The sequence below is a fragment of the Emys orbicularis genome, chromosome 11, assembly GCF_028017835.1.
Source record: "Emys orbicularis isolate rEmyOrb1 chromosome 11, rEmyOrb1.hap1, whole genome shotgun sequence".
Lineage (NCBI taxonomy): Eukaryota > Metazoa > Chordata > Testudines > Emydidae > Emys > Emys orbicularis.
In genome coordinates, this window is record NC_088693.1 from 2,535,134 (window position 1) to 2,546,225 (window position 11,092).

Here is an 11,092-nt window from a genome sequence, read left to right on the forward strand (position 1 = left end):
TTAGAAGTTTAACAATGTAACCAGATTAGCTTGTAGATGCTAATTACCTTTCATGTCTAAATTGCTTTATATTATGGATGTGGATGGTTCAGTTAACCTTAAGATCAAAGATGTGAAGATACTGCAGGAAACTAATAGTATTATTTACATTGTCTTCAACTTAACTCTCTATGCTATAATGCAGTGGTTCTCAAACATTTTTTTTCAAGCACTTGAAAATTGCCGAGGGTCTTGGCAGACCACTTAATGATCCTTCCAAATGTTGTTTGTATCGTTAGCTAACTATTGTAAAGTGCTTTAGATAAAAGCACTATATAAAAAACCTTAATAATAATTAATTTTTTTTGTTCTACAAATAAAAGCACACAACTCATATTTTAATATCAGTAGTCTTACCTTTCTAATGCGATGGATGTGCCCTCTTCCCCCTGCTGCGGCAGCCCCTAAGCAGGGGCTGGGAAGGAGGGGGGTCTCTCCCCCACCAAAGCAGTCTCTCCCCCACCTCAGCAGCCCCCGAGCTGGGGCTGGGAAGGAGGGGGGTCTCTCCCCCACCACAGCAGCCCGCGAGCTGGGGCTGGGAAGGAAGGCCATCTCTCCCTGGCAGCTGCAGCTCTGGGGCTGGGGAAAGTTGCTTCTTTCTCTGGCCGCCGCAGCCCTGCACATCCCAAATTCCCCCACCCCCTCTTCTCACCGCACTGCCCCCTCCCACCTAACCCCTATTCCCCCCAAGGCCACCACCTCACCTTGGTCCAGGCACCTAATTGGAGCCACACCTGCGCGGCTCCATTAATTAGGTGGGTGGCCCTTTGTTCTCTCATGTGTGGCTGCCCAGGCGCGCACCTTAGAGGGAACTATCTGTGGACCATCTGAACGGATCTTGCGGACCACTGGTGGTCCATAGACCACGGTTTGAGAACCTCTGCTGTAATGAAATACCAGCTAACGGCCTTATGTGAATTAATGCAAATAGTTTTCTGTGCACGCATAGGAAATATTCCTCCTCTGGGGCAGGTCCTGCTGTGACAATTTCTGAGAGGAGGTTGGTCAGCCTGCTCTAAAGGAAAGCCTCGGGCCTGATCCTTTCATCTCAGATCTTCTTAAACTTTAACAGGGAAGGTCTAAGCCATAACAGAGTGAGGCCTCCAGGTTTACCCTGGATTTCTCAGAGAAGCACCTGAACAGACGCTACACCTGGACTGCCTATCGGCCCAGAACCTTTTAAATTGATTCCAGAAAGACTTTTGGAGCTCAGCAGCCTCCCCATCTCTGCTATGAACCTGACCTACGGATCTTTTAACCCTTGGTGACTCTCTTCTTTCTTTTTCCTTCTATCATTAAACCTTTCGTTTTTCGTTACTAAAGGATTGGCATCGGTGTGATTATTGGGTAAGATCTGAGACTCAAATTGACCTGGGGATATGTGTTCGGTCCTTTGGGACTGGTGAACCTCACATATGGTGAATCAGGTTTTCAGTAACCTCTCACTATCTTAGACTTGGCTGTCTAGATGGGAGCCAAGGGCTGGAATGCTTAAAGGGGACTGGATTTGGGTTCTTGGTAACCAGTGTGGTATTACAGAAGCTGTCTTGTTGTTGGCTTGGTGAATCTATAGAATAAACCACCAGTCTGGGGAACTGTCTGCCCTATTCCTTCCAGTCTGCCCTGAGCGTGGCACCTTCAGCATGGCCCATCCAGGCACTCGGGCACACACTGTATATTTGAGGGCAGTAGCAACGCATGCTAGAGAGAAAAATCCATGAGATGCTCAGGGAAATGGTGTTTCCCTGAAATGTCCCTTCACATAAAGCCTCATCCCTTATTTTTCAGGCGGTTTTCACTTGTTTCCATCCAACAAAGGTGGGAGCCTGAAAATGGGCCAGGCTGAGGTAAGGGGAAGGGTGTTTATTGCGGAGTGAGTTGGGGGTGTACAAATGGACAATGGAAGGTCACCGATTGCCACTGTAGGTTTCTCTTTGCGGAGGAGTGTGTTTCTTCTTCTTTAAAGGTACGATTGGTAGGAGTTAGGCTGAGGGAGTTTCTGGAGGGCAACTCTGGGCATATTGAGATTAAAACAAAATATGCTTGATGGACTATTGCCTGAGATAATTGACCAAAACAACCTCCGTAGTCAAAAACCAGCTACTAGAGAGGGTGGTGATCACAGACAGACAGAGCCAGTGTGGGACAGACTGTGTCTAAAGGACAAGGGAATGTGATAAATATTTCCTCCACTGACCAGGAGTCATGGATTGAACAGCGATGAGGAGAAAAAACCAGGCCTGACCCTGGGGGAAAGGAGAGAGACAGGATCGCACCCCAGAGCCGGTGGGTCAGGAATGGGCACTGCTGACAAATGGACCCCAACGCAGTGCGGGACGCCATCCTGGGTGGATCTCACCTCGCTTGGGTAGAGAGACAAAGGGACCGTCTCTTCGCAGTGCTGGCGTCGCTTCTCATGCCCATAAAGTCCCATTGAATTACACAGCCCCCAGTGGCACCCCCCTGCAGCCTCTGCTGCTGTCTCATAGCTAAAAGAATTTGGCCTTAGCGGACATGGCAGAGGCCTGAGCCCACGATGGCACAGGACTTGGGTCCCATGTTCAATCACTGCTGATGACAGCCATAGTTTCTACCTACGTATGAGTCCATGATGATCTACCACGATGTTGTGGGCTGCATTAAACCTTGTTGCTAGGAGCTGTGTGTGACCATCACCTTTTATTCAGGAGGAGGGTAAAGGAGTAACTGAACTAACAGCAATAAACCCAAACCCCAGTGTGCAAATAAACAAGATTGCCTCCATGAAATACCCGAGTATCATCAATTTCACCTCCTCATTGGAACAACCTGCAACACCTCCAATTTGGCCAGCCACTCGGGTCAAAAGAAGTAAGAGCAGCAAAGCGCTCTGGAGTTATTGGGAACTAGCCATTTGTTCTAGACACAAACTAAGACAAAAGCCCAAGCAATAGAAACACAGTAGGCTCACCTCTCTCACGGACAATCTGTGTTCTCTCGTCCCTGGGAGAGTTTCCAGCAGAGAAAACAAGCAGCAAGACCCACCAGGGGCAATCGTCTCTGGGGAGCTGGAAGAGAAACTAGTTGTACCCACCCCCCCAAAAAAATCATTGCCGTATAAAACCCAGAGTTCCCATGGGAAGATGAATTCCAGAAGTAACAGGTCTTCCTACAGCCGTACACAGAGAGATTCCTTAATTGAATAACTTCCAGGCAAAATAACTGGGCTACAGAAGCTAAGGTGATTTACAAAACGAGGAGTCCGGTGGCACCTTAAAGGCTAACCGATTTATTTGGGCATAAGGTGATTTAGCCCCTCTGGCCAAGACCAGTGGAGTTAGTGTCCAAACGGGAACGTAAACCCATTCTTCTATCCCAGACTCCTGCTGGGCTCGCCCTTCCTCGGCAGGTCTGTAGCCCTTCTCTGGGGCTCAGCTTCCCGTCCTTTCTTCCTTGCATTGACAGGGGTTGCTGTACCAAAGGGAGAACCAGCATCTGCCCTCCACATGTCCCCAGGCCTGGGACTCTAAACAATGGGACTGTGCCTCAGAATGAAAACTGCCTTCTCATCTTCTTGGGGCCTCTCCCATGAGCCTGGCTTGGGCCTCCTCACTGCCCTTTCTTGGCTGTTCTTCACCCACACATCGTCCCGGTGACCACAGGTGGCCCTTAGATCCCCCAGCAGGCCTAGTTCTTAGTCACATGCTCCCACATCACCTGGCCCTGGTCTCCAGCTGGGGCAGTGAGGTTGAGGGCCAACCCGCTCACCAGGGGACATGGTCCTTGTGTGGTGCAGAGACCAGGCCACAACCTAGGGAGCTGGGGAGATTTATGGCCTTGAGGGATGAGCCCACAATCTCCCCAGTCGTGTGGCAGCAGCAGCTTTAGCACAGGCGGTGACCCCGTTTCGATTCGGCCCTCACAGGTTTTGATCCATTTTGATGCTTTTGTTTAAAACAAAAGTCTCTCTCCGCCGTTCCCCATTCGTTACTATGGAAACAATGATGTCACAGGGATGGGAATGTTTAGGCGACTCCACGTGGGGTAGAGAGAAATAAAGCCGCACTTTACGCGGTGGGTTGAAACGGATCGGGTCTGTGAAATGCTGACGTTTCTGTGCTGTTTTCCCAGGGATGTAGAGGGTTCAGATACCACGGTGATGGGCCTGGGACAGACAGACATGTCCATTTTGGGACCCAAACAGACTAGCAGTGTTCCTATAACATAGGATTAGGAACAATCCATTCATGGACCCCTCACCTCTAGGGTGCCCCTCATGCCGGGACAAGGCATTGCAGAGGATTTCACGTCTCATTACCCGACACACACCCCATCCCCTGTTGGCCCCCTTCCTAGGCCCCGATGACCAGTCCCAGAAGGTGTCTTCTCCTGATCCCTGCTCTGAGTTTTCTGTGGCTTGGCCCTCTGGCCGAGTCATGTAACAGTTCACCCCCCACTTCCAGGGTAGCAAAGTCCAAGTTGAGATATACAAAAGGTCCTTCACCCCTCCTGGGCTTCTCTGAAGTCCTTTGCTTCTTGGCCCCTTCTCCTACCCCCCGCAGAGCGTCTCTTCTCTTGCTTCTTCCCCAGCAGGATTCCCCGACCTTCCCTTTGCCAGGAACTCCAGCAGGGAATCCTCTAGCTCCCTGCAGGCCCAGTCGGGCTCATCCCAGAGGACAAACTCCCCTTGTTTTCCTCTCCAGAGTCTTCCCTCCGCTCCTGAGGTCAAAACACCAGGGAAAAATGCATGGCGGGCAGGGCTAAGGACAATCAAAGGGAGTTTTTTAAAAGTCTGAACAAAAGACATCCTAACAATGGCACAGGTCCATTACTCAATGCAGATGGTAAAACCATTACTAATGATGCAGAAAAGGCAGAAGTGTACAATAAATATGTTCTCTGTATTTGGAAAGAAGCAGGATGGAGGAGGAGGGTAAAGTATTTTACAGTCCTTTTGTAATTAAAGAGGATGTTAGACAGCCTCTACTAGGGATAAGCATTTTTAAACGAGCAGGCCCAGATAACTTGACCCAAGAGTCCTAAAAGAGCTGGCCGAGGAGAACTCTGGCCCATTGATGTTAATTTTTAATAAATCTTGGAATAGTAGCGAAATTCCAGAGGACTAGAATGAGTGCTAATGTAGTGCCAATATTAAAAAAGGGCAAGCAGGATGACCCAAGTAATTATAGGCTCATTAGCCTGATATCAATCCTGGGCAAAATAATGGAAAAGCTGATATGGGAGTGTGACAGGGCTCCCACTCACCACACTAGTGCCTCCTGCTGGTCATCTTGGGGATCAGCTCTACAGGTCGGCATGCCCACTCCTGGTGGTTTCTTGCCTGCCACCACTTCTGCTCTGGGACCCCTATCACTCCTAGGACTGCGGCATCCTCTTCATGACAGTTCTCTGTTCATGCCACAGTCTGTGCTCTCCTCTTCCAGGGGCCAGTACTGCAGTCCAACTGTTCAACCACTTCCTCAGTGGCAAGTGCAGGGGAAGGGCGAGGATCTGGGCCAACCCACTACTCTGGGTCTTGGCCCAGGGACCCTGTAGATGGCAGCCATGTGCCGCATCCCCTTCAATCTCTCAGTACATTTCCCTGGACCACTTCCTTGCTGCCCCAGCACCTTCTTAGCCCTTACCTCAGGGCCTCAGCATGCTCATCCAAGCAGCCAGCCAAGAGCTCCCTCTCACTCCCCTCTTCCTGCCCAACACTGCTCTGTCCAGGGTGCTAGCTTCCCACCACCTGCAAGGCAGCCAGTCCTCCCTCCTTAAGCTCCAGGGAGCTACTGACTCTGCTCCTCTCCCCTGCACCTCTTCTTATATGGGCCTACCAGGCTCTGATTGGCTGCTCCTCGCAGCCCCCCCTCCTATTGGCTGCTTTTTGTGCAGCCTCCCTAGGGCTCTATTAACCCCTCACAGGCCAGAGTGGGGCGGATGCCCCATCAGAGGGAGTCAATAAAGAAATAATATAATTAATGGCAGCCAAAGATGGTTATAGAGAAAATAGGTCTTGTCACACAAACCTGATTTCATTTTTGATGAGGTTATAAATTTGGTTGATGAAGATATAATATATAATGTATAGATCGATCTAATAAACTTAGACTTTTGCATGGCATTTGACTAATACCACCGGACATTCTGATTAAAAAATTAGCACCATACAATATCCAGAGAGTATGTTAAACGGATTAAGAACAGGTTGAGTGACAGATTTCAAAAAGTAGTTGTCAACGGGGGAGGGTATCATCCCTGCATGGGGGTGTTTCTCGAGGGGTTCTGAAGGGCTCATAATTTCCATCAATGATCTGGAAGTAAATATAAAATCTGCAGATAACAAAAGACTGATAAGTAAAGATGAGGCCAGGGCAGTCCTACAGAGCCATCTGGATCACTTGGCAAACACCATGAGTTTTAGTACAGACAAAGGCATAGTTATACACCTAGGAACAAGGAATACAGGCCAGAGCGGGGGGACTCTACCCTGCAAAGCAGTGACTCCGAAAAGGACTCCTGGGTAGTGGTGGCCAATCAGCTGAACATAAGCTCCGGTGCGACGCTGTGGCATAAAGAGCTAATGTGATCCTTGGTTGTACAAAGAGGGGAGTAGTGAATAGGATCAGAGAGGTGATTGTAGAGGATCTACATGCAATGCTGGTGAGACAGATACTGGAATATTGTGTACGGTTCTGGTGCCCACTGTGGCATTACACCCCATGTTCTTCACAGTAATATTATTATATGATTATGACATAACTATGATGTATTTTGTGCAAGATAAGGCATATGAGATATCATTGAAAAGGTAATGATTTACTGAATATGATTATCCTATTTGTATGGATGAATCATTTTGGTATCTGAAGTTAGGAACATTGTCTATGCATCTATTACAAATATGTTCACACCCGGGGAACGCCCGCTAGGCAGGATGCAATCAGTCTAGATGGCTGGCTGGGAAGGGCCATTAGGGAGAACAATCGGTTTTAGAAGATGCTAATCTCCCACTGGGGAGCCTTCCTGGGGACATTACAAACAGCCTCTGTCTCATGGCTGCTACGGCCCTACAGAGGCAGCATAGAATACCCGTGTTTTTCCACTGAAAGGTGTGGGAACTAAAGTTGGAGACAAAGGATTCCCGCCATATGCAAAAGCTATTTAAGGCAGGGAAGTGACATCATCGTGGTTCTTCACTGACTCCCCGCCCAAAGGAGACTCCTGGAAACACCTGAGAAACAGGAACGGAATGGGCTGCGGGGGAAGGGCTGAGCCCAGGCTAGAGGGGTTTCTAGCCTATGAAAGGAATATCTGGGGTTTTAAGCTGCAAGCAAGTGCAGCTTGCCCTCAAGAACCTCTGCAAACTGCCTAAACCAACAATTAGGGTGAGAATTTGCTATTCGTATCCAATTTCTTTAGTATATTAAGCTTAGATTGTGTTTTTGTTTTATTTGCTAGGTAATCTGCTTTGGTGTGTTTGCTGTCCCTTATAATCACTTAACATCTATCTTTTGTAGTTAATACATTTATCTTTGTTTTCTCTAAAACCAGTGTGTGCAAGAGTCATACCTGGGGGTAGAAAGCTGTGTATATTCCTCTCCACTTTGAGGGAGGGGCGCATTTCATGAGCTTACGGTGCACAGTTCCCTGTGCAGCACAAGCTGGTATAATTTGGGGTTTACCCTTCAAAGGGGGGGTGCACTTGAGTAACCGGGCAGTTCTTAGCTGAGCCTTCCCATGCAGAGCTGATCTCAGCGTGTGTGTGTAGCTGCAGCTGGGTGTGTCCCTAACTGTGTGTGTGCTGCAGGGGGCTTGAGAGCCTGTCAGACCAGCACCGTGTAAAGGGTAGAAAAGAGCCCCCCAAAATGGTTCAAATGGTTGGAAAAAATGCCTTATAATTAAGCTTCCAGAGCTGAATGGGTTTCATTTAACATGAAGATGACCGAAGGGTGATTTGATTACAGGTAGGCGGGGGAGGATTATACTTTTATCGTTATACCTTGATAAACGTCAGTTTCACCAGACACACAAACTGACACAATAATCAAAATTAACAGATAGGCAAAGTAAGAAAAATGCTACTTGGGACTTTTGAATTAGGCTTGTTATAAATGGACTAGTGCAGTGACTCTCAGCCTTTTCAGACGACTGTCCGCCTTTCAGGAGTCTGATTTGTCTTGTGTACCCCAAGTTTCACCTCACTTAAAAACGACTTGCTTACAAAATCAGACATAAAAATACAGTGTGCGGTGACACTTTTATCACTGAACAATGGCTGACTTTCTCATTTTTACCACACAATTATAAAATAAATCGATTGGAATATAAATATTGTACTTACATTTCAGTGTATGGTATCTAGAGCAGTATAAACTAGTCATTGTATGACAGTTTCGTTTGTACGGACTTCACTAGGGTTTTTTATGTAGCCTGTTGTAAAACTATTCAAATATGTAGAAGAGTTGATGTATTGCCTGGAAGACCTCTGCGTACCCAAAGGGGTACGTGTGCCCCTGTTTGAGAACCACTGGCCTAGTAAGTGACTAGTAGAAACAGGTACGATTTGATGATTTAAGGATATTTACTTTGTATATTTTGACAGGTGATGTTGACAATTTGTGTTTGAACGGTTTATAGAGCTTTAACTTTTTGAATTTCAACATTTGCCATCATTAAATAGTTGTCTGATGCCCCCAGTTTCCTGCAGCTTTCAACATTTAAACTGATAAAAATCTAAAAAAACAAGTCTACAAATAAATATTGGTATGATGTCAAACTAAAAAAACCTAAAAATTGAATTCTGCCAAGCCTAATTGTGGTGGATCAGTATCTTCATGGGGAGAAAATACTGGTTACTAAAGGGCTCTTCAATCTAGCAGAGAAAAGGCAGAACAAGAACAGTGGTTTGATGTTAAAGCCAGACAAATTCAGATTAGAAAGACGGCACAACTTTTTAACACTGAGGGGGATTGGAACCAACTCCCATGGGAAGTGGTGGATTCCCCATCTCTTGGAGTCTTCAGCTCAGAACGAGATGCCTCTCTGGAAGAAATGCTTTGGACAAACCTAAATTAAGTAGATTACGGCATCAAACCGCCCGCACCCCACTTAGCACCACTCCGGGACTAATCACCACTGGGTGACACACCCTTAGTCCAACCCTTCATGCATGTGCCATTGTTGGGTTTCGCACGGTAGCTCCGCCTCTCCCCTTGACCAATCAGCATGGCTGTATGGAGATCTGGCCCAGAGCACTTCCTCACTGAGTCTGTGAAGACGATGGATCCAGTTAGCATCCCTGAAAGTCGTGTGGCGGGAGATGGTCAGAGTGCCCAGCGTAGCCCTGCAGGGGATGCTGGGTTATGTGGGTGAGGCTCCGGCACCGGGAATCCGGCTCGGATAGTGCAGCGGGTTGGCGATCTGGGTTAAAATAAAGTCCAGATCTACAGTGGCTGCATGAGATTGCGGGTTTTAGTCCTTTTGCTAGTTGGCAGCTGTCTACATCCTACCCCAAATCCACATCACTGCAGCTGGGCATCATTGTTGTCAGAAGGGCAGGGATGTTTGGGGGGTGGGGGGGAGGCAGAGAGGGTTTTGCTTACGCTGCCCCTATCGTCTCTGGTTGTGCCAGGAGGATTCAGGTCCCAGGGGGTCATGCCCACCTCTTTCCCCTGCACCACTGTCACTGTCATCAATGAATAAGAATCAAAAGACCCTGGATGCCTGAAAAAGTACACAGTGTTTCACTTTATTGAGTGCAGCCTGTGTGTGTTCTTTGGTGCCGGGAGCCGACCGCGCTGCTCCCACTGGCTGCAGCATTTGAATATAATACAGCGTACGCTATACAGCCATCCCCTCACGCCCCTGCTGCATGGACTGGGGACCTCTCCGAACCCGGCTGGTGGTTTGCGGAGCGCTCCCAAGGAAGGGGTCTCTAGGTCTGTCCTCAAGGGGGGCCGTTGAGCCAATCCACTAACCTCTGTAGCGCACCCGACAGCCCTTTGCATAGCAAAGCTAACCCCGGCTGGCCTACGCCCCCGCCCTCAGCCAGGCCAGAGCTGGGCTCTGCTCACCAGCAGCTCTGCCTCCAAGGCCGGCATCCCGAACAGGCTGTTCTCCCTTCCTGGATGTGACGAGGGGCGACTCCCTGCCATGTGCTGTGCTGACCTCAAATCATCCGCCGGGAACGTCGGGATTTAAGGCACTGAGTGAACAAGGCTGGCCCAAGCCGCTAGCGTCGTGGAAGGAGCACAAAGGGTTAACGCTGGCTGCACCCCCAGTTCCCCTGCCCTTTAGGCCGTTCGCCTGGGGATTCTGATCCAGCCGCCCAGCTCTGAGCCTGCTCTTCCCATGAGGAGCTGGGAACCGGCTCTGGGATCAGCTGCTGCCCCCCACCCCCTTCACCAGCACTGCCCCGGGGGAGCCAGAGTGCTCCAACGCAGCGTTTCCGCCCCATCCTGCCCCCACTTAAAGCACCTGTTCCAGCCTCTAGAATTAGGGGTGGTGACTTACAATGCTGCCTGAGGCCCCAGTTCTGTTTCCTTCTGCAATAAGCGAATCTCTTACTAGAGAGCATGAGCAACATACAGTAACTCCTCACTTAACGTTGTAGTTCTGTTCCTGAAAAATGTGACTTTAAGCAAAATGATGTTAAGTGAATCCAATTTCCCCATAAGAATTAATGTAAATGAGGGGGTTAGGTTCCAGGGAATTTTTTTTTTCACCAGACAAAAGATATATATATATATATATATATATATATATATATATATACATATACACATATATATACACACACACACACACACACAGAGCATAAGTTTTAAACAAACAAGTTAATACTGGTACACAGTGATGATGACTGTGAAGCTTGATTGACGTGGAGGAGTCAGAGGGTGGGATATTTCTCTTACTGCTAAATGATGAACTAGCAATTGGCTGAGCCCTCAAGGGTTAACTCTCTCACTCTGCAAGGCAGCAGGAATAGGGGGTGGGATAGCTCAGTGGTTTGAGCATTGGCCTACTCAACCCAGGGTTGTGAGTTCAATCCTTGAAGGGGCCACTTAGGGAT